We start from the raw sequence: 27,750 nt of genomic DNA, 5'->3' as shown, positions 1-27,750 counted from the left end.
CCATCATCTAGTTTAAAAAGCTGCGCTATCTCCTTTTTAAAGGTTAATACCAGCAGTCTGGTTCCACTCTGGTTAAGGTGTAGCCCATCATTCGGAAAAGGGCCCCTTCTTCCCCAAAATGAAGCCCAGTTCCTAACAATCTAAAACCCTCTTCCTTGCACCGTCTCATCCATGCATTGAGACTTTGGAGCTCTGCCTCCTCTGGGTCCTGCACATGGAACATGAAGCATTTTTGAGACTGCTGCCCTGGAGGTTCTGGATTTCAACATTCTACCTAAAATTCTAAATTTGGCTTCTAGAACCTCCCTTCTGTACTTTCCTATGTCATTAGTATTCTCTTGTACCAAGGCAGCCGGCTCCTCCCCAGCACTATCTAAAATCCTATCTATGTGATGCATGAGATCAGCCACCTTCACACCAGGCAGGCAAGTTATCAAGTGATCCTCATGTCTACCCAGCCACCCAGGTATCAACCTTCCTAATAATTGAATCACCAACTATAACGGCCGTCCTAATCCTTCCCTCCTGGGCACGTTTCCCCCTGGAAACCTATCCTCAGTGCAAGAGGAGTACTATATCATCTTGAGGGCACGTCCTAGCTACAGGATTGCTTCCTGCCTCATCAAGCATATGGTTTCCTTCTGGTGACCTTTTTCTCCAGAGCAGCACAGGGACTACCAGATTGTAGGTGGGACTTTACTATGTCCCTGAAGGTCTTCTCTATATCCCTCTCTGTCTCTGTTAGCTCCTCCAGGTCTGCCATTCTAGCCTCCAGAAGTTGGACTTGTTCTCTGAGGGCTTGGAGCTCTTTGCACTTAGTGCACTCATATGACCTCCCACCAGCTGGGAGATAATCATACATGTGGAACTCAGTGCAAAAGAATGGAAAGACTCCGACTCACTGCTGCAGTAATTCCTGCATCATAAATTCGCATATAAGTATGTTCTCTGGTGATAAGCCTTGGTACCCACTAATAAGTGTCGATTAGCTTCCCATACCTGCAAAAGAAGTCTCATAGATGGCGGTAACACCCCTCCCGGGCATAGCTGCCATGAGGAGGATGGTTGCCATATAAAGCTAGTAAGGGGAATGTCAGCTAAGAGTTGCTGACTAAGTTGTATCCAAGGTTTTATTTCTTGTGTTCTATGCCAATCTACAATCAGTTTAAACTTAGCCGCTAAATAATATCGTTCCAGATGTGGAACTCCCAACCCTCCTTGTCCCCGAAACCGATATATGGTTGACCTTGCAACCCTCGGTCTCACGACCCTCCCCATATATATTTCAAGATCCCGATTTTGCCATTTAAGGAGAACCGGTTTCGGCACTGGAATAGGTAGGGATTGGAATAAATACAACAGCCTAGGTAACGCCATCATCTTAACTGCCGCAATGCGTCCCAGCCATGAAATCCGGTATCTGTTCCACTCCTCCAGATCAAGAGATATTCGAGCCCATAAGGCCTCATAATTTAATTGAAACATATTCATATCCACACTTAGATATATGCCCAAGTATTTTATTTTTTGTTGTGCCCACTTAAATTTATACTGTCTGCGGAGCTTAGTCGCTAATGAGGGGCTCAAACATTAATATTCAGAATCTTGGATTTGTCCCAATTCATCCGAAAACCTGATACCCGTCCAAAGGCTTCCATCTCATCAATCAGAGGAGGTAGTGATGACACCGGATCGGTGATAGTGAACAGAATATCGTCAGCATAGAGAGACATTTTGGTCGAAAGCTGACCCACATCTACCCCTTTAATATTAGCGGCACCCCGTATCTTAATAGCCAACGGTTCAAGGAAAAGAGCGAATAATAGGGGGGACAACGGACAGCCCTGTCGCGTACCTCTCCCTACCGGAAAAGAATCCGTATAGCCGCCATTAACTTTAATACGGGCACAGGGCTGCGTATAAAATTGCTCTATCCACCGCAGAAAAGGTTCCCCAAATTTCATTTTCCGCAATACAGAAAAAAGATAGGGCCAGTGGACCCTGTCAAAAGCTTTCTCAGTGTTGACAGATAACGCCAGTGCCGCAGAGCCCTGCTTTTTCACCCACCATATAACATCCATAATCTTTTGGATATTATCACTTGCTTGCCTCCCAGGGATAAATCCCACCTGATCGGGATGGATCAAGTCTGCAATAAAACCGTTCAGTCTGATGGCCAGGATTTTGGCCAATATTTTGAGATCCAAATTAATTAAAGAAATTGGACGGTAGGAACTACAAAGCGTGGGATCTCGCCCTGGCTTAAGTAGTACTGTGATCCCCGCAGTGTTGGCTGCCGAGGAAAGAACCCCCTCGTGCCTCAACGCCTTATAATAATTGGCCAAGATTGGCGCCAGCTGCTGTGCGAAAGCCTTATAAAAGCGCCCCGTATAACCGTCTAGTCCCGGTGATTTCCCTAATTTTAAAGCTTTAATAGCGGCTAAAATTTCGATCTCGGAAACCTCCTTATCCAGTATAAATTGTTGGGCAGCTGTTAATTCCGGTAAAGGAACCGAGGCCAAATACCCTAAAATACCCTCTGAATTGATAGTATCATCCTGTGCATATAATTCAGCATAGAATTGTAAAAACCGTTGTCTAATAGATTTGTTGTCCCCTACCATGGAACCATTCGCTGTCTTGACCTTAGTTATGATCGATTGAGCCTGCTTCTTCTTGAGAGCATGAGCTAACAGCCTCCCCGCCTTATTGCCCCCTTCAAAATATTTTTGTTGCAGAAGTTCCAATTGGTGAGCCAGGGTCGCATTGTCGATAGCTGCTATTTGACTCTTAAGGGTGGCAATCTGTGAGTAAGACACCCGTCGGGGACCCGGACCCTTATGAAGTCTTTCCATCCCTTTAAGTTGGAGAATGAGTGTAGCACGTGTTTGTTCCCTCCTCTTCTTGAGGAGAGCCGCCCATGCTATAAAACGCCCCCTAAGGACCACCTTCAAACATTCCCAAACAGTAATCGCACTCACCTCCCCATTGTCATTAATGGTTAAGTAATCCCCTATCTCATCTTGGATTTGGGAAACAAACTGCTCATCATGAAGTACGGAATCATTAAACCTCCAGAACCTATGACCCTTATCCTCGTCGGATAGGTGGAGGGATACCCAGATGGGGGCATGATCCAACCACACTATAGGTTCTATGTCTGCCCCATCCACCCTATTATAGGTGGCTCTAGAACTCAGAATCATATCCAATCTGGAGTAGCTCTCGTGAGGTGCCGAATAAAAGGTGTAGTTTCTATCAGTTGGATTTCTATGCCTCCATATATCCACCAGCCCCTGGTCCTTAATGAAGGTTTTCAATGCTATTCTAGCCAATTTGGGATCTGCACTCTGGCCCTTAGACGTGTCCAATCTAGGATTCACCGTGATATTAAAATCACCTCCTATCACCGTCTGGCCTTCCAAGACAGCGGATAGGGTTTCATTCAGGTCAGTGTAAAATGTATCTTTATGTACTGTGGGTCCATAAATCGATACTAAGGAAAGTATTTCCCCACCCAACCGTATCTTAACCACAACGTATCTCCCCTCTGGATCCGACCTGGATAGGAGAAATTCGAAAGGCACATCCTTGTGTAACAGGATTCCCACCCCTGTGTATTTTAGAGTGGGGGTAGCCGCTGCCCAATATTGATGGGGATATTTGTTGGACTTTAGTAATCGCTGATGGTGTTTTCTCAGATGTGTCTCCTGTAAGAATATCACATCTGTGTGAAGGCGCCCTAATTCCTTAAATAGGAGTTGTCGCTTGCGGGGTGTGTTAAGTCCAGTGGCGTAGCCACGGGTGGGCCTGGGTGGGCAGGTGCCCACCCAACTTAGACCCAGGCCCACCCAACTGGCACCGGAACTGCAAGGCTGTCCGCGGGATCCCATCCCCGCGACAGCGAAACAAGAGAACCCACGCCTCGCGCGCCATCACGGCACACATGGGGAAGCGCTGCTGCGGCCGTATGGCCAACCGGTCTTCCTGTTCGGGGGGGAGGGGAGCGGAAGCACCGCGCGCAGCTTCCGCTTCCTCCCCCCAATGCAGGAAGATCAGCTGCCTCTCCTGCTGCCACCCGTTCTCCTGCTATCTTCGGACCAAACGGCCCGCCGAACTTCCTGTTAGGGGGAGTGGAAGCGCCGCGCACAGCTTCCGCTTTCTTCCCCAAAGCAGGAAGATCAGCTGCCTCTCCTGCTGCCACCGGCCTCCTGCTATCTTCGGGCGTCGGGCCATACTGCCCGCCGATCTTCCTGCTTGGGGGGGGGGGGGAGGGAGGAAGCGGACGTTGTGCGCTGCGCTTCCGCTCCCCCCCCCCCCCCCGACAGGAAGTTCGGACGCCCGAAGATAGCAGGAGTCCGGTGGCAGCAGGAGAGGCAGCTGATCTTCCTGCTCTGGGGGAGAAAGCGGAAGCTGTGCACGTGCTTGAATGTGTATGTGTGTGGATGAGAATGGGAGTGTGTGTGGGTGAAAACTGGAGCCTGGGTGTGTATGTGGGTGAGAATGGAAGCTTGAATATGTGGGTGAATGGGAGCTCGAATGTGTGTATGTGTGGTTGAGAATGGGAGCCTGGGTTTGTGGGTGGGTGAGAATGGGAGCTTCAATGTGTGTATATATGGGTGAGAATGAGAGCCTGGGTTTGTGTGGGTGGGTGAGAATGGAAGCTTGAATATGTGGATAAGAATGGGTGCTTGGATGTGTGTATGTGTGGGTGAGAATAGTACCTTAAATGTGTATATGTATGGATGAGAATGGGAGCTTGAATATGTGTGGGTGAGACTGGGAGCATGGGTTTGTGGGTGAGAATGGGAGTCTGGGTTTATGTGTGTGGGTGAGAATGGGTGCCTGGATGTGCATCTGTGTATGCATAAGAAAATAAGCCTGGGGATGGGTGAGAAAGTGAGAACTTGAATGTGAGCTTGGTGGGGGGGGGGGGGGGGGGGGGGGAGCATATGAGAGTGACAGCTTGAGTGTGTGAGAGGGAGTCTGTGAGAGAAAGCGTGTATGTGTGTGTGTGTGTGTGTGGAAGGAAGAAGACAGTAATAGAAGAAAGACACTGAAAAGGAATTAGGAAATGAGCTATAAGGGAAAAAATGGGAAAAAGAGACCAGGACCAACTGATTAGAAAATACAAAGATCAGACAACAAGGTAAAAATATATATCTATATTTTGAGATGTTAGCAATTTAAATATAAGCAACACAACCGCTCTCTCAAAATTTATGGACAGGTAGGAGCCGTGTATAAAATCGTAATAATAAGAAGGCTAAAGTACCACAAATCACTGTGAATTATGTTTGTATCATTAAGTAAGCCTCATACTTAGGCGTAGATGTGAATGCTATGCTGCATAATTTGGCATTATTTATCAGTAAAAAAAACAACTAGTAGACCTGCATGCCTACAGCCCACCCATGTTAACCTTGTGCCCACCCAAAAAATCAATTCTGGCTACGCCACTGGTTAAGTCCCTTGACATTCAGGGATAGAAACTTAAGCGTCGCCATCTATACACCCGTCTCTCCGTCCCATGCCCGAACTGCGCAGTCCAAGTCGTTCTGATCGCCCTCTCCAACCTTTCGGGTCATTAATGAAAATAGTATACCGCTTTAAAGCCCCAAAACTTAAGCCTCTAATGGCGTAGATCCTGCGACAGTGTGCTGGGGCTGCCAGAACAAGCCCCTGCATGCCCCCCTGCCCCCAACAACAACAAAGAAACAGTGTGTGTAAAGACAATTCCCCCCCCCCCCCCCATCTCCAGCTTCCAGGGATAAAGCCCTCATCCCAAGAATTAAATCAGGAGGAAGCATAGTCATCCCCATCTCCGCCCCGCGGTCTAATTTCAAAATGTCACATTAACTGCCAGCTAGCAGTTTAAACCTGAACTGGGAACCTTTATAACAAGAAAGTCTCACTGTAGAAATCCAACGAAAATTCATAACGGAACCGATCTTGAAGTGTCCAACTGCGATCCTTCGTCTCTCCGGAGAAGCTTCAGGCTGGCGGCTCTGTCCGATCTCGTCCCGCGGCGCTTCGCTGCAACCTCCTCTTCCCGTTCTGGACCCTCTGCCACCGGGTAGGCAGGTAGGTAGCTGGCTTCACAGGACGCGCTGTACGGACCTCTGGAGCTGGCAAATCCACCGGCATGCCGTTGTCTCTCAGAATCCCTGCCGCTTCAGAGACAGTAAGAGCTCTATGGGTCACCCCCTGTATTTGAAAGGAGATGCCCCCAGGAAAAAGCCAGCGATACCGTACATGAGCTGCTATAAGCTTAGTAGTGACGCAGCGGAACTCCTGTCTCTTCTTCAGCGTCAGTGCCGCCAAATCCGCAAAGACCCTGATCTCGTGGCCCTCCCATTGCCACGAGCGCTGTTTCCTGGTGATCATGAAGATTTGATCCTTCTGTGCAAATTGGTGATAACATACCACTATATCACAAGGTCTGTTAGCCAGCTTAGGTCCCAGTGATCTATGCGCTCTGTCTATCTGCACCGTAGGTCTTTCTTCCTCGCTTGTCGTGGCAGCCTGATCCAGAAAGAAATTGGAGATCCGCTCCACGACAGCCATGCAATCACTATAATCCTCCGTCTCCGGCACTCCCCGTATGCGGATGTTCGAGCGCCTACTTCTATTTTCTATGTCCTCTAATTTGTCCACCAAGGCTTGGGATTGCAGCTGCAAAGTTTCCTGGTCCTTCTTAAGTTGCAGCCAGCTCTCCCCCTGTGTATCCAAACGCACATCCAGCTCTTCCAGGCGCCTCCCCTGCTCTGCAGTCTCCTCTCTGAGATCTGCAATCATCTCAGTGACCTCCATTTTGTAATTTTTTAAGTCCTGCCGCAGTTCCACAAACCACCCGCGCATCTCAGCCCTTGAAGGGCAGTCACAGTCCCGCTCCCGCGCCGCGTGCACAGCCCCCTCCGTTTCCTCTGCCTTCACCGCTGGCGCCATTTTGGTGGCTTCCTCCTCCGGCGCCTGTAAATATGAAAAGCGCCGTAGGTCCGGTATTTTTTTTCTTTGCCGCCATTATAAAAATCTGCAGCACAGCTTCCGATTGCCGGTATGATATTTATTTTGATTTTTTTCCGGCTCCCGTCGCTATTCGCCGGCTTTGCAGGGACCGCGGGGCACGGAGCCTAAGGTTTAGGCTGCGTGCATGGAGCGTGACATCACTTCCTCCCCGGGCGAGGTTTTTTAAGCAATGTGGGTCGGTGATAGACATTGTTCTGTTGCATACAGGGCATTTTTTGAATCCTGTAGCTATTTTTCAGTCGACGGCTGTCGACTGAAAAATTATTTTACTCAAAGAGCAAAATATGAGACCGAGGTACTCACCGGCCAGTGGAAAAACCCCGAGAGACTCCAATGAGAGAGAATACAAGAAATTCACCATGGCTCCTGTTCCGCGATGCCTACAGTAGCGCGGAAAAACGAAGACTGAAGCAAGACCCCTGAGGCAGAGAATATCATGGCATGCTGGGCATGCTCAGTGGCCTCTCAGGGCCAGTCAAAAGTTTCTAGAAACTTTGACAGAAAGTTTTCCCGCACTAGGGCTCCGTCAGTGATGTCACCCATATGTGAGGACTAGCATCCTGCTTGTCCTGGGATAAAGCTATTTACAATGAAAAAAATGAGTGCCTAAATGCCTCTCTCTGTCTACATATGTCTACATATCTGTCTACATATGTCGTATATACATATACGACCATGTAATTAAGTTTTAACACATGTATTACATAAGAAACATAAGAAATTGCCATGCTGGGTCAGACCATCAAGCCCAGCATCCTGTTTCCAACAGAGGCCAAAACCAGGCCACAAGAACCTGGCAATTACCCAAACACTAAGAAGAACCCATGCTACTGATGCAATTAATAGCAGTAGCTATTCCCTAAGTATAATTGATTAATAGCCATTAATGGACTTCTCCTCCAAGAACTTATCCAAACCTTTTTTGAACCCAGCTACACTAACTGCACTAACCACCTCCTCTGGCAACAAATTCCAGAGCTTTATTGTTAAATGAGTGAAAAAGAATTTTTTCCGATTAGTCTTAAATGTGTTACTTGCTAACTTCATGGAATGCCCCCTAGTCCTTCTATTATTCGAAAGTGTAAATAACCGAGTCACATCTACTCGTTCAAGACCTCTCGTGATCTTAAAGACCTCTATCATATCCTCCCTCAGCCGTCTCTTCTCCAAGCTGAACAGCCCTAACCTCTTCGGCCTTTCCTCATAGGGGAGCTGTTCCATCCCCTTTATCATTTTGGTTGCACTTCTCTGTACCTTTTCCATCGCAAGTATATCTTTTTGAGATGCGGCGACCAGAATTGTACACAGTATTCAAGGTGCGGTCTCACCATGGAGCGATATAGAGGCATTATGACATTTTCCATTCTATTAACCATTCCCTTCCTAATAATTCCTAACATTCTATTTGCTTTTTGACTGCTGCAGCACACGGAGCCGACAATTTTAAAGTATTATCCACTATGATGCCTAGATCTTTTTCCTGGGTGGTAACTCCTAATATGGAACCTAACATCGTGTAACTATAGCAAGGGTTATTTTTCCCTATAATCAACACCTTGCACTTGTCCACATTAAATTTCATCTGCCATTTGGATGCCCAATCTTCCAGTCTTGCAAGGTCCTTCTGTAATGTGTCACAGTCTGCTTGTAATTTAACTACTCTGAATAATTTTGTATCATCCGCAAATTTGATAACCTCACTTGTCGTATTCCTTTCCAGATCATTTATATATATATTGAAAAGCACCGGTCCAAGTACAGATCCCTGAGGCACTCCACTGTTTACCCTTTTCCACTGAGAAAATTGACCATTTAATCCTATTCTCTGTTTCCTGTCTTTTAACCAGTTTGTAATCCACATAAGGACATCACCTCCTATCCCATGACTTTTTAGTTTTCATAGAAGCCTCTCATGAGGGACTTTGTCATGTTATTGTTCTCTAATTGCCATTTCCCACCCATACTTGGTTAGTCTGAGAGTCAAGTTATGCTAAGGAATTTTCTGCAGTTGCTCTTTGTTTCTTCTCTGTTCTTTGCGTGTTCCCTTTCCCCGTTATTTTCCCTGTTATTATGTACTTTCAAACTTTTGTTAGAATGTAAAACCAGTATGATGTCCCCTCTAATACCGGTATAAAAAGTTTTTAAATAAATAAAATAAATAAATATGCCTCAACATAATTTAAGATCAAGTAATAAAGGTCAACTTGCAATTTAATCTCCTAAATTAGCCCATTTAAATAAAATACAAGAGAGAGCTCTATCTCTGGCCGGCCCACTGTTCTGGTGAGGTGAGATTGGAACTAAATTTTCAAAATTAAAAAAGAAAGTAAAAACCTATTTTGTTCAAGCAGGCTTTTGGAGTTTGACAATTTTATAAAACAGTACAATATGGGGATGTCAGTTGAGGCGTTTGGTCATCTTAGCCCAGCTAGAAAACTGAATTTTCAATATCCAATCCTTAATGTTTATTGTTATAAATGTTTAATGTTCACCCATTAAGGTTTAATGTTACAATGTATAAATGGTAAGATACCCCTGTCATACTATTCCTACTGTTATAATGTCAACCGATGTGATGTACTCCAATGAATGTCATTATATAAAAGCAAATAAATAAATAAATAAAATCTTTTATTGTTTTAATATTATCGATGTGATTTTTCCTGTTTTATTTTTTTATATTATTTATTTTTACCTATTAATCTTGTTTATTTATATTTTTAAATTTGTTTTTATGTTAATATTGTCTGAAGTTGTAAACTGGTATGATTGTACCAGAATACATACATACATACATACATAAATAAATAAATAAATAAATAAATAAGCAACCCAGACTCTACCATGGGCAGCAAACTATTTTTGTATTAAATAATGCAAGACTGCCTGTCCCACTGCACTTTCTGAAGTAAGTAGGCTGTCAAGTCAGTAATGTGATGTGGATGTATGCACCGATGACAAGATACTGTAGCTGCTTTACAAATGTCTTCAATGGGAACCTCCCTGAGATGCGCAATAGAGGTAGCCATTGCTTGAACATTGTATGAGGTGAAAAGCTGCGGCATTTTCCTGTGCGATTGTGTACAATGTTTTTTAGTAACCTGAGCTTGAAACGCCTTCAGGAATAGTGAACTCTTGGTGCTGCAGTGTGGGTGGTGCTGCCTACTGAGCAAGCCCTTTAGGCCCACACCAGAAACTGGAAGAGAAGCCCTATGGTGGGACTGACTAGAGCTTCGTATATACAAGCCACCTTCCCTGCATGTTGATCCCTTGGTGTCTGGCAGCTTAGATCTTAGGTGGGTCTCTGGGGCTATCCTGCGATGAGAGTACAAGGCAAGAGTTGAGGCAGGCAGTAGACAATGGAGACAAGGAACAGACCAGAGGTAGGGGCAGGCAGCAGACAGTGGAAACAGCGGAAACAGAGGCCAGAGATCAGGGCAGGCAGATAGAGAATGAAGTCCAGTCCAAAACTGTGGGGTCAGGTCCGGGCAGCAATCTCGGAAGGTCAGAGCCCAAGCCAGGGTCAGAATCCAGGAAGTCAAGCTGAAGGGATTAAGACAAGACGACAAGGACAAGGCATGAACAAGGCAAGACAAGGAGACAACACAGGAATAGAACACGCACTGGAACACAAGGCACACCAGCAGGCCTGTTGCTGATGCAAGGTAGAGAAGTCCCAGGAGTCCTATATATATATTGAGGCTGCTGACATCATCAGTGGGTACCGCAGGCCCTTCCCGCCATGGGCCCTTTAATTCTGTAGAGGGCAGACGCATGCAAAAAGGGAGGCCAGGACAAGCAATGGCCAGATTTTCAAAAGGGTACGTGCGCACCCCCCGAAAACCTGCCCCAAGTTCCCCCTTGCGCGCCGAGCATATGTTTGAACTATCCCACTATCTCTACGCGGACGATGTCCAAATCCTCATCCTGATCAAAGACTCTCTTCAAAAAACTTTGAACCACTGGACCACGTGCTTCCAAGAAATTAACCAACTACTATCCACGCTCAACCTGGTCCTAAACAACAACAAAACTGAGATTCTTATCATCTCAAAGGAAATCCTCACCAAACCTCCAACGCCACCACCCCCATCTCATTCGGCCAACTCAACGATCAAATCATCTCCTTTCGTCAGAGATCTAGGCGTGATCCTAGATAATCAGTTTAACCTAAAGAACTTTGTGAACACCACCGCGAAAGATTGTTTCTTCAAATTACAAGTTCTCAGAAACTTAAAACCTCTCCTTCACCTCCAAGATTTCAGACTGGTACTGCAATCCATCATCCTCTCAAAACTGGACTATTGCAACTCTCTCTTGCTCAGGCTCCCAGCCAACACCATAAAACCTCTTCAAATGGTTCAAAACTCAGCCGCCAGGATCCTCACCAACACCAAAAAAAAGAGATCATATCACCCCCACTCTTCAGCACCTCCACTGGCTACCCATCAAGTTCAGGATCCTCTTCAAAGACCTCACGATTATCCATAAAGCCAAACACAACCTCACATCCATCAACACCACTATTCCATTCACAACACATACCTCATCCAGACCAATTAGAAGTGCCGGCCGCAGCATTTCCTGAATTGGGTTCCCGGCTGTGAGAGCCCTTCTTCAAAATTGCCTCCAAATTTGCTTCCAATCCCTGGGCAGTGCTGAGGACGCTGCGACGTGGAGGAGGAGCTGGGTAGGCAAATAAAAACTAGCCTACGCCGGCGGGACACTGCCGCAGCATTTCCTGAATTGGGTTCCCGGCTGTGAGAGCCCTTCTTCAAAATTGCCTCCAAATTTGCTTCCAATCCCTGGGCAGTGCTGAGGATGCCGCGACGTGGAGGAAGAGCCGGGTAGGTAAATAAAAACTAGCCTACGCCAGCGGGACACTGCCGGCGCGACAGTTAAGCTGCACGTGGTCAAGGGGCGCGCGGCTTTGCCCGGCTTAGCCCGGTTTGGAGCGGTTTGGAGCCAGGAATTTTCATCTCGCTCTCGCGGCCGGATTGAGACATTGGGGAACAAACTGTGAGTAACTTGCTGCAAATAGTGGAAGAAATATAGTATAAAATCTCTCTGTGATTTAGAGTATAAATCTCTCTCTTATATTGCTATGCCTCATACCAAGAGGAAAGCAAGGATGAGAGAGTTTTCTTCCTCAATAATGCCTGGTAATATGCTTCAGTCTACTATCACAGACTGCTTTCACATCAATCCCACTTTTACACCCGGAAGGGCCGCTAGTAGTCCAACCCAGGAGCAGGTGGAGGATAACGAGGTATTTGAGACATCATTAACCCCGGGTGCCCCGGAAAAAACGGTCCCTCCAGCTGCAGAATCTGAAGTGGATTTAAATATCTCCTTACAAGATTCTTTCTCTCAGAGAGATGTTGTTAAGAGATCTGTGAACTTGGAGGATATGGAAGATCACACTCCAACGGAATTTAAAGAAACTTTGTTGATTAATGCAGAAGAAAAAGGAGGGTTATTGCAACAGTCAAGAGGAAGTGATGCCCAATTATGTATGGACAGTAATGAGAATGTTTCTGTTATTGTTCCCAAAAAAATTCTCAATGGATGAATTGGGATCCATGATGATCCATGATGATCAAAATGCAAAAATCGATTAACAAACTAGCAAATACAGTTCAGGAAGTTCTGAAGCAAAATAATCAAGTTCAGGAAAAAGTAGATCAAATAGAGAAAAGTGTCAATACAATGGATAAACAGCTGGGGGAAATTTAAAAAAATTCAGTTAAATCTAATCAAGTCAGAAGAAAGATCATTGAAAGTAAAATTGAGACATTAGAAAATCAGATGAAAAGTTAATCTTAGACTATTGAACTTCCCCAAAAGTCAGTTAATAACACTTTTGGACTTATTCCACAGTTACTTGAAGAACATCTGAAGTATTCTGAGGTTAATTTACCTAAATTAAGTAAATTATATTATTTACCACAAACAGAGGGTGAGGGTAAGGAAAAGAATGGTGAGATTTCAGAAGAATTAAATCTAACTGAATTTCTGGAAAAGTCCTTTGAGTCTAGAATTAATACTACAGCTATATTGTTGGTTCAATTTCTGTCACAAATAGACAGGGATGCAGTGTTAAAACTGCATTTTAAACATCAAAAGTCTATTTTTTATGGGCAATCTATAAGGATATTCCCAGACATTTTATTTATTTATTTATTTAATTTCTTTTACTATACCGATGCTCAAGACTAGGTCTTATCGTACCGGTTTACAATGTAACTGAGGGGAAACCAATTAACATCAAGGTAGAAAGTAAAGTTACATTAAACAGGGAGCGTAAAACCTGGGCAATGGAAGACAGTACAGAGTTTAAACTAAGAAATGATTAGAGAGAGATAAATATATAAATCAACAAAAAACTATAAGATACATAAACATAGGTTTATCCTAGGCAGTTATTAGCATGGTATGTCCAGAGGGAGAAGGAAAGGTGAGGTTGGGTGGGGGGGAGGGGAGAGAGAGAGGGAAAAGAGGGGGGGTAGGGATTGGGGAGGGGTGGGAGATTGAGAGTCAGTGATGGTTGAGGAGATCCTTCAGCGGTAGGCTTCTGCGAACAGCCAGGTTTTCAATTTCTTTCTGAAAGTTGAATGGCATTGTTCTTGGCGTAAGTCATGAGGAAGTGAATTCCAATGTAGTGGACCTGCTGTTGAAAGAGCTCGCTTGTGAATAGTGTTGTGGACCGATGATTTGTTGGGGGGGGCCTTGAGCATAGCTCGCCCAACCCAGATGAGACGAAAAAGGTTTATAGAGATGCGATCAGAAGTACTGTCCAGGGGGGCACAGTTCCAATTGAGATATCCCTGTAGGTGTTTAATAAAACATTTAAATAATAGATTTGTTTTTATCTATCCTGAGCAATTACAAACATATTTGGACACACACTCTTAAGAAGCTGTGCAATAGGGGGAAGGAGAATTATATGTGGGAAGAATAGCATCAAGTATTTGTTTTATATTATTTTCTATTGGGTAGTGCTCCTATTTTTGTGTTTGAACCCCTTTGTTCTCATGTTTTTTTTGTACTTTATTAGATTTCTTTTAAAATGATAATAAGGTAACATAATCTGTTATAATATGTTTTTCCTAATAAGAATGTAATATCTTATTTCTGTTTAAAAATGTGAAATTTCAATAAAAATAAAACTGAAAAAAAAAAAAAAAGACGTGCCTATAAAGACACCCTGTTTGCTCCACAAGCAAAATCAGCCCTAAGAAAGAGGGCCCTTTCGACAGCAGGACCTCATCAATGGAATGCATTACCACCGGACCTCAGGCAAGAGCAGTGTCCATCTTCCTTCAAAAAAAGACTTAAAACATGGCTATTCAGCCTTGCCTTCCCTGACTCCTAATGCTATTCTTCCCATACTCCAGACTCTAGCATTCACAGACTCCTAATTCTTGCAATCTCAGACTGTCAATTCCTCCTCTCTTTCTACCGAAATTCGCTCCTACCATGTTTCTTAGCCACCTCTCCAAAGCATTCCTCCAAGACATCTATTTACGAGAAGTTAATTTATACGATAGGATAAGTTACAGTTTACGATATGTTAAGTTATAATTCATTTCATATTTATATGCCTTCATTGTTCTATGTAACGCTCCTAAGCAAATTTTGTTGTTATAATGTAAACAGGTGTGATTTGTATTCTTACAGGAACTTCGGTATAGAAAAATTAAAAATAAATAATAAATAAATAAATGTTGAATAGGCTCGGCGGCGCGCGCAAGCCCCGGGACGTGCATAAGTCCCGGGGCTTTTCTGGGGGGCGTGTTGAGGGCATGTCGGGGGCGTGTCGGGGGGGGCATGTTGCAGCGGCGTGTCATTCGGGGGTGGGGCCATGGGCATGGTTCCGGCCCGGGGGCATTTCGGGGGCGTGTCAGGGGCATGTCGGGGCGTGTCGCAGCGGCGCATCATCCGGGGGTGGGGCCGCGGGCATGGTTCCGGCCCGGGGCATTCCGAGGGCATGGCCGAGGCCTCCGAAACCGCTCCCAGGCTGGTGTGCACGAGTTACGCCTCCCTCAGGCAGACATAACATTTCCAACAAAGGTTGGGGGGTTTAGATAGGGCTGGGGGGGGGGGGGGGTGAGGGGGGGGAAGGGAGGGGAAGGTGCGGGGGTTGGAAGAAAAGTTCCCTCCGAGGCCGCTCTGATTTCGGAGTGGGCTCAGAGGGAACAGAGGCAGGCTGCGTGGCGGTTGAAAAATAAAAACCAGCAGGTTTGCCTGGGGTTCAGTCTCTGAGCTTGCACCAAAGTTCAGTTTTATTGATCCATATAGATGGTTATAGAGTGCTTGGTACCCTCCAGCAGATGCCGCCTTTCTTCTAGCACCAATTTGACCACCAGCAGCTCATGGTCTCCTATAGTATAGTTTCACAATGTTGAGGAAAGTTTCCTTGAAAAGTAGGAGCAGGTCATGAGTATGCTATTATGATTATGCTGCAGGAGAACAGTGCCCAGTCATAGGGTGGAGGAATAATAACATAAGAACATAAGGCTTGCCATACTAGAATAGGCCAAGGGTCCATCAAGTTCAGTTGTCCTGTTTCCAACAGTGGCCAATCCAGGTCACAAGTACCTGGTAGGATCTAAAAGTGTAGCTAAAATCCAAGCTGCTTATCCCAAGAATAAGCAATGGATTTCTGCAACTCTCTCTTAATAATTGTTAATGGACTTTTTCCTCTAGGAACTTGTTCAAATCTTTTTTAAAGCAGCTGTACTAATAATTGTCACTACATCCTCTGGCAATGAATTCCAGAACTTGCTTAATCATTGAGTAAAAAAAATAGTTTCTCTTATTAGTTTTAAATGTATTTGTTATGGTTTCGAGGTGTTTGAGTGGATTCTTGGGTACTGTGGGAGATGACCACGCCCATGGGGAGGAGCCCTGTGGGGAGCCACAGTACTGGGCTAGAATCAGGATGCACAAACAGAGAGTTTTGTCTTTTATTGTACAGCTGATGTATACCACCTTAGGTTCTTGGGTACAATGGTCTTACCTGCAGGTACTGGGTGAGTAGCTGACAAGATAACTCTTTTCGGGTCGATGATATGTTGGGGTTCATCAGGTACGTTCTCAGAGAGAAATGAGCGAGATAGGGCATCTGCTCTGACGTTCTTATCTCCAGGGCAGTATTTCAGCACAAAGTCAAATTTGTTAAAGAACAGGGACCATCTCGCCTGCCTATGGTTTAGGAACTGTGCGTGGTGGAGTTACTCCAGATTTTAATGATCTGTAAAAACTGTGATCTGATGTTGCGCACTTTCAAGCCAGGGGCGCCACTCCTCAAATGCCATCTTTATTGCCAGGATTTCTTTATCCCCTATGCCGTAGTTCTTCTCTGCAGGGGAGAAGCGATGGGAGAAAAATGAGCATGGATATAAGGTCTTAGAGTCACCGGCCTGGCTTAGCATGGCCCCTACGTCTATGTCTGAGGTATCAACCTCAAAACTATGATCTGATGTTGTGCACCTTCAAGCCAGGGGCGCCACTCCTCAAACACCATCTTTATTGCCAGTAGTTCTTTATCTCCTAAGCCATAGTTCTTCTCCGCTGACGAGAAACATTGGGAGAAAAAAGAACAAAGGTGTAAAGCCTTAGAGTCACCGGACTGGTTTAGCACGACTCCTAGGCATACGTCTGAGGCATCGACCTCTACGATGAAGGGCCTGGTTGGATCCAGATGTCGGAGGCATGGCTTGCTCGAGAAAGCGTCTTTCAATTTCTGGCATTCCATCACTGCCTCCGTGGACCAATTGGCGATGTTGGCACCTTTCCTAGTCATTGCTGTAAGCGGAACAGTTAGTGAGAAATAGTTCTTAATGAAAGTTTGGTAGTAGTTGGTAAATCCCAGAAATCGCCTAAGAGCCTTTAGACCTGTGGGTTGTGACCATTTCTGAATGCTCTCCAGCTTCCCTGTGTCCATCTGGAAACCTTGGTTAGAAACAATGTACCCTAAGAAATGCATTGATTCCTTGTGGAACTCGCATTTTGACAACTTGGCGTATAGACGGTTCTTGTGGAGTCTTAGCAGTGCTCTTTTGACATCTTCCAGACAAGTGTTCAAGTCCTGGGAAAATATCAAAATGTCATCCAAATACATGATGACACATTTATTTATTTATTTATTTATTTAACGTCTCTTCTATACCGATGTCCGTTCGCACATCGCATCGGTTCACAAAAAACAAGAACTTTTTGGGCGAAGCCCTTACAAAGAACAGATATATACAGTTAACTTAGGGGCATAGCCCTTAACAAAACCAGGAAAGCAATAAACTGGGAGGGGTAAGGTAGGGTCATGAAAGCAATATCATTGATTTACAGACTATAAACTATATATATATATATATATATATATATATATATATATATATATATATATATATATAAATAACTATAAACATAAAATTATGACCGTTCAAAGTACCAAAATCAGAGGCATATCGTAATCCGTATTCAGGCCGAGTTCAAATTTGTAGAGTAGATCACGCAGAATGTCATTCATCATGGTTTGGAACACAGCCGGGGCGTTGCACAAGCCGAAGTGCATCACTAGATACTCAAAGTGCCCATCCCGGGTATTGAAGGCTGTCTTCGATTCATTGCCAGCGCGAATGCAAACTAGATTGTAGGCTCGCTTGAGGTCAAGCTTGAGAATATCTTGGCTCTATCAAATAGCTCTGAGATAAGTGGTAAGGGATAGCAGTCTTTCACAGTGATCTCATTTAGACCTCTGTAGTCAATGCATGGACGCAACGTCCCGTCTTTCTTCCCTACAAAGAAGAAGCCTGTGCCAGCAGGAGACTTGGAGGGTCTTATGAAGCCTTTCTGAAGGTTTTCCTATATATATGCAGACATAGCTTTATTTTCTACCACGGAGAGAGGGTAAACCCTGTCTTTGGGTGGTTCAGTGTTAGGCTTCAAATTGATGGCACAGTTGTAGGATCTGTGTGGAGGGAGTACATCTGCGCCTTCTTTGGAAAATACATCTTGAAAAGATGCATACTGAGGCGGCAACCCAGACATCAATGGGGTAGTTAGCATGCAAGGTATAGGAGAGACCTCCATCAGACATTTACCATGGCAATCTGGACCCCAACGTGAAAGTTGAATTGAGGCATATGCTGCTGCAGCCATGGTAACCCTAATACTATAGGGTGCATGGCCTTCTCTAAGACAAAGAAGGAGATAGTCTCTGAATGGAGAGCACCAGTCCGTAAACTGACGGGTTCGATGAGCTGGGTTACTTCGCCTGGTAAGGGCTCCCCGTGAATTGAATATAGGAGTAGTGGAGTCATCATGGTGGTGGTGGGGATCCGCAAGTGCTCCACTAATCGTTTCAAAATAAAGTTGCTTCCTACCCCTGAGTCCACTAGGACAAGAGTCTGGCATTCTAAGGGTCCGCAGATCAAGGATACAGGAAGAGAGAGTGGACGAGAGGGTGCAGTTAGACCTAAGAAGAGTCCTCCCGCAGGACTTAGGTCTGCCAGTTTCCCGGACATATAGGGCATGTTTGTACAGCATGACCAGCTTGTCAACAATACATACATAGGCCCAACCTCTTCTGCGTTCTTCTCTCTTTTGACGTCAGGTGACTGCGGCCTAATTGCAAAGGTTCTTCTTCACCAGCAACTGGACCTGAGGAAACAGGCCTGGGTGTAGTCTTAACTCGGGTTTACCCAGAAGGGGTCTTCTGGGAGCCTTGGTCTCTTGGTATCAGCGGTCGAGGCCAGGCCAACATTCCTTAAAGCAGGTCGGCCCCCAGGACGTAATCTGGAGGGAGTCCCAACTGATCACGGGAGAGTGCTTCCGAAGCCATGGCAGGCCTAACATGACTGGATGTATGGATCTCTCCAGGATGAGGAACGAGATCTCCTCGAGGTGTAAGAGACCAGTGCGGAGGTGAAGGAGAGTGGAAATGGTTCCAGGAAATGGGGTCCCCTGAATCAAAGATACACGTAAGGGGGGTTTCTGAGGTTGGACTCCAAATTGGAGTTGCTCTACCAGGTCCCACAGGATAAAGTTCCCCCTGGCTACGGAATCCACCAGGGCTAGGGTGTCGAAGTTCCCATCCGGGAGAATCAAGGTTACTGGAACAGTTCACGGGGAGGCAGAGGTGGTGTTACCTAGAGTTAACTCCCCGACTGACTCTAGGTCCGAGCGTTACCTGGACGCTCATGACAGCGGGCAAGGAAATGTCCCTTGCCACCGCAATAAAAGCACAGACCCTGGGACCGGCGCCTTCTCCTTTCCTCTTGGGAAATTGGACCCTGGCCCAATTGCATGGGTTCAGCATTGTGCAGCCCCGGGGAAGCCAGAGGAGAATGCGTGGTTTGGGGAGGCGTGGTTCTGGAGCCCCCGAGTTCTCGAGTGGGTCTCCTCTCCTGGAACCGGCGTTGGATGCGGCAGTCTACGTGGCCGGCCAGGTCAATAAGATCATTCAAATCGTCCGGAAGATCTCTGGCAGCCAACTCTTGCTGAAGTCATGGAGAGAGTCCCTCCAGGAATATATCGTGCAGGCTATTGCTTTTCCAATTCAGCTCGGCAGCCAGGGTCTGAAACTCTACGGAAGGAATATTCTCTGAAAAATTAAAATCTGCAGTAGTTCGCTCGATCCCTAAATCTATTACCTTGGATGATAAATCTTTAAACAATTATAGACCATCTTAAACCTTCCATTCTTAGCTAAAATCCTGGAGACAGGGGCTGACCAATGGCACCGGTAGCCCCTGTGACATAGTATGGACAAAGGCTATTGGCACCATTTTGAGTCCTGGCGTCGGACGGCAGGTCGCTCCGGGACCCCCGTTGGACCCACAGGGACTTTTGGCTAGCTTGGGGGGGCCTCCTGACCCCCACAAGACTTGCCAAAAGACCAGCAGAGGTCCAGGAGCGACCTCCTTTCACGCCGGCCGTCCGATCCCAATACTCAAAATCACCGTCCCGCCAATACTCAAAATGGCACCGATCGCCATCATAGTGAGGGCAAAGGCGATCGGCGCCATTTTGAGACTCAAAATCGCCATCCTGCCAATACTCAAAATGGCGCCCTGTTGGAACAAAAAGGGACTTTTGGCCAGCTTGGGGGGGCCTCCTGACCCCCACAAGACTTGCCAAAAGTCCAGCGGGGGTCCGGGAGCGACCTCCTTTCATGCCGGCCGTCCGATCCCAATACTCAAAATGGCGCCAATTGCCGTCATAGTGAGGGCAAAGGCGATCGGCGCCATTTTGAGTATTGGCGGGACGGCGATTTTGAGTCTCCGGAACCGACCACCTCTACCGCTGAACAGGGTGATTACATATACCGTGAAAGACGTCCTGGATGTCTGATTCCACCGTTGTCAGTGGGAGTATCTCCTTTCCTGGGAAGGCTACAGCCCCGAAGAGAATTCCTGGGAACCAGCCGCCAACATCTTGGACAAAGACCTTATCTGCCAGTTTCATGTGGATCACCTAGGTAAACTCCGGCCTCCAGGATGGGGGCGTAGGAGAGGAGGTACTGTTGCGATCCTGGGCCGTGCCCCGGGATCTCCACTCACCTCCGGTCCGCCAAACCCAAGACGCGGCCTCCCAGGCCTGAGACGCGGCCTATTACGGCACCCCCTCTGAGAGGGAGATGCTGCCGGCGATCCGCCGCTGGCCCTGTTTCCTAGGCGCGCGCGCGCGTGTGCAGGGGCTCTCTGTTTAAAGGGGCCAGCACGGGAAGACAGAGGACACATCCCTGCTGACGTCAGATGCTGCCGAGTTATTTAAACCCGGCAGCCACAGCCAGCCAGTGCCTTGCTACTTCAGAGTAGCTAGTTTGCTTCCTGCTTCCCGGTTCCCGCTTGTTCCTCTCGTCTGATTCCTGGCTCCTTACCTTGCTTCGTTCTTCGACTCTGGCTTCTGCTTCCGTCCCTAGTTTTGGCATTCGATATCTGACTGTTGGCTCCCGACCTTGGCTTGTTCCTGGACTTCGGTTTCATCTCTTCCCACTGCCACAGGTACTTGTTCATGGAAAATTTTCTCAGTGGAAGGGAGTGGGCAGTGGTGTGCCTCAGGGATCTGTATTGGGACCCTTACTTTTCAATATATTTATAAAAGATTTGGAAAGAAAAATGACGAGTGAGATAATCAAATTTGCAGATGACACAAAATTGTTCAGAGTAGTTAAATCACAAGCAGATTGTGATAAATTGCAGGAAGACCTTGTGAGTCTGGAAAATTGGGCATCATAATGGCAGATGAAATTTAATGTGGATAAGTGCAAGTTGATGCATATAGGGAAAAATAACCCATGCTATAGTTACACAATGTTAGGTTCCACATTAGGTGCTACAACCCAAGAAATAGACCTAGGCGTCATAGTGGAAAACACATTGAAATCGTCAGTTCAGTGTACTGCAGCAGTCAAAAAAGCAAACAGAATGTTGGGAATTATTAGAAAGGGAATGGTGAATAAAACGGAGAATGTCATAATGCCTCTGTATTGCTCCATGGTGAGACCGCACCTTGAATACTATGTACAATTCTGGTCACCTCATCTCAAAAAAGATATAATTGCAATGGAGAAGGTACAGAGAAGGGCTACCAAAATGATAAGGGGAATGGAACAGCTCCCCTATGAGGAAAGACTAAAGAGGTTAGGACTTTTCAGCTTGGAGAAGAGACGACTGAGGGGGGATATGATAGAGGTGTTTAAAATCATGAGAGGTCTAGAACGGATAGATGTGAATCAGTTATTTACTCTTTCGGAAAATAGAAAGACTAAGGGGCACTCCATGAAGTTAGCATGTGGCACATTTAAAACTAATCGGAGAAAGTTCTTTTTTACTCAACGCACAATTAAACTCTGTTGCCAGAGGATGTGGTTAGTGCAGTTAGTATAGCTGTGTTTAAAAAAGGATTGGATAAGTTCTTGGAGGAGTATTCCATTACCTGCTATTAATTAAATTGACCTAGAAAATAGCCACTGCTATTACTAGCAACGGTAACATGGAATCAATTTAGTTTTTGGGTACTTGCCAGGTTCTTATGGCCTGGATTGGCCACTGTTGAAAACAGGATGCTCGGCTTGATGGACCCTTGGTCTGACCCAGTATGACATGTTCTTATGTTTTTCTTATGTTCTCTTATCATCGCCTGGAAGGTACTCCTAAGGCCCAGCGGCTCGGGTCCTCTGGGCTCCTCCCGGGGGGACCGTGAGCTTCCAAGGGTGAAGTCTCTTCTGACCTCCTGGGCATCATTGGATTACCTCAGCAGGCTGCCCTTCTGATCCTTGGTCACATAGGATCCATCTAATACCAAGAAGCCCAGGTCCCTACGGGCTCCTCCTGGGGGGACCTCCAGTGGTGAAGCCGTCTTCATAGTCTCTCCTCAGCGCACTGATTTTTCCTTGGGTTTCATTTGTGCCATCATTGCCCAGATGGATGCGATCGACATACACCTTGTCTGGTCGCTGCCATCCATGCTCGGGTGAATGCCACTGTCGCCTGGGGCACTTCCATCCATGCCAATGTCATTTCCATCGATGCCATAATTATTTTATGGATGCCATCGATGACCAGGACCTTTCCATCAATGCCCAGGTCCTTTCCATTGATGGGCATCGATGCCAGGTCTATTTCATCTACGGGCATCGATCAGTATCGATGCTAGGTCGATTCCATCGATGGACATTGATGCTAGGGTCGATTCCATTGATGGCCATCGATGCCCAGGTCATTTCCATCGATGGGCATTGATGTCAGGTTGATTCCATCGATGGCCATCGATGCTAGGTCGATTCCATCGATGGAAATCGATGCCCAGGTGGATTCCATCGATGGGCATCCATGCCAGGTTAATTCCATCAATGGGCATCCATGCCAATGCCAATTCCATGGGTGGCATCGATGCCAAAGTGGATTCCATCGATGCCAATGTAAATTCCATCAATGGAATACATGCCAACCTCGATTCCATCAGTGCCCATGTCAGTGCCATCGATGCCCATGTCCATGGCATGCATACCATTTATGCCGTTGGTACCCGAGTTGATCCAATCGATACCGTCAATATCCGTGGTCATACCGTTGATGCCCGTGGCCATGCCACTGATGCCATCGGTGCCCGCCTCCATACATCGATGCCCTCGATGCCCACATCATTTTCATCAGTGTCTTCAATGTTCCTATCGATGTGGTCATCGACTCCATCGATGCCGGTATCATTTTTCTGATACCAACGATGTTGTTCGATTATTCGATGCCACATTGTTCTCATGCCGATGCTGTCAGTGCTCCATCACTGTCATCATTGCTCTGTAGGGATGTGCAGGCAAAAAGGTTTCGTTGCATACGTGATCCGTATTCGTGGGGGGTCAATTCCGTTTCATGCGGAAGTATGGAGAATTCAATAAGTTGTCGATCTGTAAATACATTACTACTAAATTAACTACAACCCCCCACCCTCCTGACCCCCCCCCAAGATTTACCAAAACTCCCTGGTGGTCCAGCGGTGGGGTCCGGGAACTCACTCAGACCCTTGGTGTTAGTTTCATCACGGCGCCGATAGTCTTTGTCACAGGGGCTACCGGTGCCATTGGTCAGCCCCTGTCACATGGCCATCGGCGACATCTTGTGCTCCTACCATGTGACAGGGGCTGACCAATGGCACCAGTGGCCCCTGTGACATAGTATGGGCAAAGGCTATCAGCGCCATTTTGAGTCCTGGCGTCGGAATGCAGGTCGCTCCGGGACCTCCTTTCATGCCGGCCGTCCGATCCCAATACTCAAAATGGCGCCGATCGCCGCCATTTTGAGACTCAAAATGGCGCCGATCGCCGCCATTTTGAGACTCAAAATCGCCGTCCCACCAATACTCAAAATGGCCATCATAGTGAGGGCAAAGGCCCTTCGACTGTGCAATCAACCTGATCCCCGCACCACGCCACCTCGAGGGAGGGTTTACCCACTATCACTCTCGGAGACCCAGGCCATGTCCGCCTATATCAAAGAAAACTTGGACTGAGGGTTCATCAGACCGTCCAACTCCCCGGCCGGAGCTGGGTTCTTCTTCGTCTGTAAGAAGGACGGGTCCCTCCAACCCTGTATTGATTACTGCAGCCTGAACAGCATTACGAGGCGTGACCGCTACCCGCTACCCTTGATTCCAGAACTATTGGATCGGCTACAAGGAGCCAAGGTCTTCACGAAATTGGATCTTCGGGGGGCATATAATCTGGTGAGAATTTGGCCCGGTGATGAGTGGAAGACCACATTCAACACAAGAGATGGCCATTACGAATATCTCGTCATGCCCTTTGGCCTCTGCAATGCCCCGGCTGTGTTTCAGAACCTCATGAACAAGGTACTCAGGGAAATGCTGCACACCTCAGTGATTGTTTACCTTGACGACGCCTTAATATATTCCAAGGACTTGGAAGCGCATCACCAAGATGTCCATCAAGTACTTCAGAAACTGCGAGAGAATCGGATTTATGCGAAATTGGAGATATGCCAATTTGAACAGGAATCATTACCCTTTCTGGGGTACATTATGTCCTCCACAGGGTTCCATATGGACCCAGAGAAGGTCGTCACCATCAAGAATTGGCCTCAACCCATGGGAATCAAGGCACTGTAGCGGTTCCTCGGCTTTGCCAACTTCTACCGGCAATTTATCCCTCACTATTCCAGCATGGTGGCCCCGCTGACAGCTCTTACGAGAAAGGGGGCCGACGCTAAGAGTTGGTCGGCCACGGCCGTATGAGCATTTCAGGATCTGAAGAACACCTTCCTCCAAGACACCTGCCTCTGGCACCTGGACCCTCAATGCCAATTCATCGTGGAGGTTGACGCCTCCGACATGGCAGTCGGAGCCGTCTTAAGCCAGTTGTCCAAGAGTGGTAAATCCCTGCCATGCTCCTATTTCTCACGCAAGTTCTCCCCCGCAGAGAGAAACTATGGCACAGGAGAAAAAGAACTACTGGCCATCAAGCTAGCGTTCCAGGAATGGCGCCAGTGGTTGGAGGGAGCCCAGCACCCAGTGGTCGTCTACACTGACTATAAAAATCTAGAGTACCTGTGCCATGCCCAGCGCCTTAATTCACAGCAGGCGCGCTGGTCCCTCTTTTTCAGCCGATTCAATTTCTCCCTCCATTACAGACCGGCAGCTAAGAACGTCTGAGCGGATGCCCTTTCCCACATGACGGAGACCATGACTCACCTCAATACATCCTGGACCCAGCCAAGGTTCTTTTGGCCGCATCCGAGGTGGTCCCCGCGAGCAAGACAGCGGTGCCCACTCATTCACAAAGAAAGGTGTTAGCATGGGCCCATGATTCCCTGACCGCAGGGCACCCAAGTACTGCCTGGACTCTAGAACTTCTGACTGAGTTCTACTGGTGGCCGTAGGTCAAGAGAGATGTCCGGCTCTACATCCAGTCATGTCCTACCTGCGCCCAACAGCAAACCTTGCAGGGTCATCCCTGGGGTCTCCTTCAGCCACTACCTGTATCTACTGAGCCCTGGACCCACCTGTCCATGGACTTTATCGTGGAATTACCACCGTCTGACGGGAAGACCGTGATCTGGGTCTTCCCGACATGAGTCGGCATATGCCGACTCATGTCCAGTCTGTGCTCAACACAAGATTCCAGCAGGAAAAACTTGGGGGCTATTACAACCTCTTCCAATCCCCACAGAGCCATGGACACACATCTCCACGGACTTCATCGTGGACCTCCTGCCCTCGGCGGGCAAAACAGTGATATGGGTAGTAGTGGACTGATTTTCAAAAATGGCCTGTTTTACGCCCCTACCTGTCCTCCCATCTTCTCCCCATCTGGCCCAACTGTTCTGGCCCCCCCACTCAAGCAGGTCATTAAGTAAATCATTAAAAACCAGGATTACAGTGGGCTCTGGTAGAATTGGACCAGTTACTAGGAGACACACACAGTATCAAATGCAACAAGAACAAAAAGCCTTCCCTATATTAATAACTGAAGTCCTAGAGAAAAACATTGAAGTGTTACCAGAAAAGAGAGAAAACCAATGCATGCAGAATTTCAAGATCCATAACCAAAAGAAAAAGCTAATTGAGATGGATAACTCTGGCATCAGTGGCACAACTGCAAAAGGAAAGAGTGAAGTGAATAACAAATCTCAACTAAAGTCTCATAAGGAGTACAGGAAAAGCAATAATCTTAAAGAGAGTACCTGGAAAGCTATGACCACAAATGCTCATAGTTTTGGAAATAAAATACCAGATCTGCAGGCCCTAATGACAGAGGCAGAAGTGGATATTGTTGCTATCACAGAGACATGGTTCACAGAATCTCATGATTGGGATACGGCAATACCAGGCTATAACTTGTTAAGGAAGGACAGAGTGGATAGAAAAGGGGGAGGTGTGGCTCTTTATGTCAGAAACAATATCCAAGCATCTGAGCTGCAAGTGGAGTGGTTTACAGGCCCCCGAACCAAAAGGAAGAGCTGGACAGAGACCTGGTTGAAGACATCCATAAGATAGGTAAGAAGGGAGAAGTGGTGATCGTTGGTGACTTTAATATGCCAGATGTAGACTGGAAAATCCCATCTGCAGAATCTAAAAATAGTAGAGCAATAGTGGATGCCATGCAAGTAACTTTGTTCAAACAAATGGTATTAGAACCCACGAGAGAAGGAAATATACTCGACTTAGTGCTCACTAATGGAGATAATGTCTCTGATGTCCAGGTGGGCGCCCACCTCAGCACCAGTGATCATCAAACGGTATGGTTTAATATCACTAAAAGAATATGGAAAAGAAGTATAAAGACCAGAGTTTTACAGTTCAAAAACACGGACTTTGACAAAATGGGGAAGTACCTAGAGGAAGAACTAAATGGATGGGAGAATGAGAGAGATGTGGATCAGCAGTGGATCAATCTAAAAGGAGCAATCACCAAGGCAACTACTCTTTATGTTAGAAATGTAAAGAAAAGCAAAAGAAAAATGAAACCTATCTGGTTCTCAAACGAGGTGGCTGACAAAATTAAAGCTAAAAGAACAGCATTCAAGAAATATAAAAGATCCCAAAGGGAGGAGCACAAAGAAGAATATTTGATTCAACTGAGGGAGACGAAGAAATTAATCAAGTTGGCAAAAAGTCAAGCGGAAGAGAGGATTGCCAAGGAGATAAAAAATGGTGACAAAACATTTTTCAGATACATCAGCGAAAAGAGAAAGGTTCAAAGTGGTATAGTGAAATTGAAAGGTGGTAATGATCAATGTGTGGAGAGAGACAAAGAAATGGCAGAAATATTAAACGAATACTTCAGCTCTGTGTTCACTAAAGAAGACCCTGGAGAAGGACCATTTCTACACAAGAAGCTGGAGGGTAGTGGAATAGATGAAAATCATTTTACAGTAGAAAATGTATGGGAAGAGCTAAAGAATCTGAAAGTGGACAAAGCCATGGGGCCTGATGGGATTCATCCAAGGATTCTGAGGGAGCTCAGAGATGTGCTGGCGGGTCCGCTGTGTGACCTGTTCAATAGATCCCTAGAAACGGGAGTGGTGCCGAGTGATTGGAGAAAAGCGGTGGTGGTCCCGCTTCACAAGAGTGGGAACAGAGAAGAGGCTGGTAACTACAGACCTGTTAGCCTCACTTCGGTGGTGGGAAAAGTAATGGAGTCACTGTTGAAAGAGAGAATAGTGAACTATCTACAGTCCGGAGAATTGATGGACCAGA

At 46.5% G+C, this 27,750-nt stretch overlaps 1 protein-coding gene across 2 annotated transcripts in view; it reads right to left on the bottom strand.

Annotated features, from left to right (window-relative positions):
- The window catches only part of LOC115079481 (sodium/hydrogen exchanger 10-like), a 1,086,723-nt gene that overhangs the window by 526,104 nt on the left and 532,869 nt on the right, over positions 1–27,750 (bottom strand). The window lies entirely within an intron of this gene.

The sequence above is a fragment of the Rhinatrema bivittatum genome, chromosome 17 (genome assembly GCF_901001135.1).
Source record: "Rhinatrema bivittatum chromosome 17, aRhiBiv1.1, whole genome shotgun sequence".
In the NCBI taxonomy this organism is placed as follows: domain Eukaryota; kingdom Metazoa; phylum Chordata; class Amphibia; order Gymnophiona; family Rhinatrematidae; genus Rhinatrema; species Rhinatrema bivittatum.
This window is presented reverse-complemented; position numbering and strand designations above follow the sequence as displayed.